Raw genomic sequence first — 3,916 nt, 5'->3', positions numbered from 1 at the left:
ATTGTTCGAGTATTTCATTACCTTCGTTTTGGTAATGACTAAGAAGATGATTGTTATTCCGACCCTAGAGGTCATATCAAATTGAGACCGACTAAGATAGGTATGTTACGTAGTTCGGGAAAGTTGAGTCCAAGGTTTATTGGACCGTTTAAAGTTCTTCAGAGGATCGGGAATCAAGCTTACGAGCTAGAACTACCGGAAGAACCGGAGGGTATTCATAATACCTTCCAAGTGTGTTATTTGATAAAGTTCACGGGAGATATGCCCGACATAATTCCCATTTCTGAATTAAGGTTGGATGAAAACAAGAGCTTGATTGAAGAACCTGAGGCAATCGTTGACCGTAAGACTAAGAAGTTGTGACGTAAAATGGTCGAATTAGTGCTTGTGCGTTAGAAACATACGAATGGGCCAAATCTCACCTGGGGAAAACGGAGGGTGACATGATGAGTCGCTACCCGTATTTGTTTGCCGATTTGTGATTCCGGGGATGAAATCATTCTAAGGGGGAGAGAATTGTAATGCCCGTGTTTCTAGGCTAGGCATTAATATTAATATGATAGTCTAGGTTAACCTTTGTAACTCATTTAGAAGAAATGAAAAGGAATTATGTGAATATTATGTGAAAATTATGTGTTTTATGCTTAATTATTAGGGTTTAATTAAATAAGAATAAAAATGAGCGTGGAAAATAAATATTAGATAAAGCCGATATCTATTAAGAAAGTTGTAGTGGTCGTGACAAGGATTACGAATATATAAAGAATGCCGAAATCCGAGTTATAATGAAGAAGTTATGACCTGTCGAAGTTTCGCGACAAAACCGGCACGGTGCCGAATGTCGTAAAAAGTAAGTTTTTGATAAACTACTTTTTAGCCTTAATGATCTAAACGAAAGTCGTAGTGTTCGTTAAACCGAGAGTATGTATAAAAAGAACGTCCAAATCTGACTTCGTATGAGGAAGTTATGATTTTTCGAAGTTTCAGCTTAGCAGTAGACAGCTAAAAACTCGAATTTTAGATCGAGTGATTTTTATCCGACACAACCTAAACGAGAATCGAAGTTCTCGTAAATATTAGTACAACAGTAAAAAGACAGACAAAAACGGATGTCGGATGAAGAAGTTATGAATTTTTAACGGATTTCCTGTCCCGGTCTGTTAAAAATAATAATATAAAAATTAGATTCAAAATTAGCCACCGAAATCGAAATGAAAGTTGTAGAGCGTAATTTTACCTACGCGTGCATATAAAGAACGTCAAAAACGGAGCCCGTATGCGAAAGTTATGGATTTTAGAAGTTTTTGCACAAAAACTGAGAAAAAGCACAAAATCCGAGGAATTTCGCATGGCCCAACTTCGGCCACGTCACCCTCGTCCGGATCTCACCCCGTGTCTGCCTCGTGCCCGAAGCAGCTTAGTCATCCCAACACCTAGCAACGCGTGCCGCTTCCGGATTCGACCGACGTCGCGACCAGTAGCCATCCGACGCGCTGCTGCTTCCGTGTCGCGTCCGAGCTCGCTCCGCATGCCTTCGCCTCCTGCTGCCACGTTGCTGCTGACTCGCTACTTCTCGGATCCGAAGACTCCGGCTCGCACACTATAAATAGTGCATGCGAGCCTTGCCGAGTAAAGGTTGATTTTTGCCACTTTTTCACCCCTTTTCAATATTTTTACTATTTTGACATTCCCTGAAGCCCCAGGATTATTTCCAACGCCCGAAACACGTCACGAAGTGTCCAAGAAGCCCGCAAAATTTATCTTTTCGGTTTCGAAGCCCGACCCTTCGCAGAGCCCGGTTTCTCAATAAAACTCCCGGTTTTATTAGAAACGATCGTTTTAGGAAACGAATTGCTGCCCGATTTTCATTAAATCAGGTGAGTGTGTAGTCACTTTCATCTTACACATAGATATGAAGTATTTTATATAAAATACGTGCTATGTGTATATATGTTGTTTGTTTATTTGAGATGGGTGTTGAATGAATGTTTTATACATGTTTAAAATGATTTAAAATGTATAAATATTTTTATCTTCGAATATGTTGGGTAAAACATGGGTAGATAAAGTATGAGGGATAAAAGTACAGTATAGATGTACGTTTGTAGCTATGAATTTAGTACAGTATAGATGTACGTTAGTAGCTATGAATTTAGTACAGTATAGATATACGTTGGTAGCTATGGATTTAGTACGTTGGCAGCTATGGACTTAGTGCCTGTTGTGTAAACCTTGGCGACGATGTGACTTCGTGCCTATTTGACATAAATTGCTAAGGAAAGTAGTGGTGTCACTGCGTTGGTTGTTTTATTTGACATAAATTGCTGAGGAAAGCAATGTTGTCACCATTTTGATTGTTTTATGTCAGGTGGTCTTATTTGACATAAATTGCTGAAGAAAGCAATGTTGTCACCTTATTGGTTGTTTATTTGACATAAATTGCTAAGGAAAAGCAATGTTGTCACCCCGGTGTTTGCCTTATTTGACATAAATTGCGGAGGAAAGCAATGTTGTCACCCTATTGGTTGCCTTATTTGACATAAATTGCTGAAGAAAGCAATGTTGTCACCTTATTGGTTGTTTTATGTTAGGTTGTCTTGTTTGACATAAATTGCTGAAGAAAGCAGTGTTGTCACCCCTAATGAAAATCCTTAGGCTAGGTCCCTTGTGATAGTTGCTTTAGGGACGTAAGGTGAGGATAACGGGAATGGGTAATTAGGGTTGTTTTTGGTTGATGAACTTAATAAATTATTTGTGGATTGATAAACTTAAAAAGTTTATTATTTATTGTGGGTTGAAAACCCTATATGCTCACCAGGCTCCCAAGCCTGACCCACTCAGCTTTTTATATTACAGGTAGTGGACCCCGAGCATAGTCGGATAATGATGATGAGTGATTTTTGGATTATAGGCCAGTAGTTGTAAATAACTGTTGTAAGGCTTATAATGTCTTGTTTATGCTTTTAATCTGTATCGGAACATGACATCCCGAGGTTTTGATATAAAAGGAAATTATATATTTCTTAAAGAAAGGTTTTGGTAAACTTTTATCATGCTTTGTTTTGGGAACAAATTTCGTAACATCTTTTAAAAGGATTACTCTGATTTTATTTTAAAAAGCATAAAATAAATCGGTCTTTTCTGGCCGAGAAATTAGGGGATGTCACACTTGAAAACATCAAGAAATCAAGAACAAAAGGTGTTTACGGCCAAGGTAATCTCCTTGGGCCGTAAACCCTAATTAAGGGTGCAAATGAACCCTAACCTCTTACTAAGCCTTGGAACTAAGTCTAGAACACCTCAAGGATGAACATAGGACCTTAAAACACAAAATGGTACATATTACCATGAGTTTACGGCCGTAAACTCATTGGACCATAAACCCAATGGGCGTAAACTCACATGGTGTTACCATTTGGGCCGTAAACTCCTAAGTGAGGCCCTACAACCCTTAGATGCAACCCTTTGTACTTCTAGCACTTAAATCAAAGTATTTTCCATGTCCTAGGGTGTCTTTACTTACATAATTAGTTGTTTAAACACTAATTATAAACATATATGTGTCATTATATGTTGAGCAAAACCCACTTTGGTTCCTTTTCCTTGTTTGGATGTGGGATTACAAGTATCCGTTGTTTGTCCAAGTGTCAATTAAATCTTAGTTATATATATTTGTATATGTATACAAGTATAAAAGTTTATTCAATTAGATTCATTTACCCTTTGTACATGTTGAGCAAAGGATCCCATACATGAATACTCGTTATCGAATCAGAAAGTACATATAAATTATAATAGGTATAATTTATGATTCACAGAACCTTAATTCATGATACAAGTATACTAGAGTACATGGTTTTACAAAAACAAAGGTTTAATTCAAAACTATTCAAGTGTATTCATTTATTCAAATACA

Source organism: Lactuca virosa, chromosome 8 (genome assembly GCF_052849685.1).
Source record: "Lactuca virosa cultivar CGN04683 chromosome 8, Lactuca_virosa_CGN04683_v6, whole genome shotgun sequence".
Classification (NCBI taxonomy): Eukaryota; Viridiplantae; Streptophyta; class Magnoliopsida; order Asterales; family Asteraceae; genus Lactuca; species Lactuca virosa.
Note: the sequence above shows the minus strand (reverse complement) of the source record.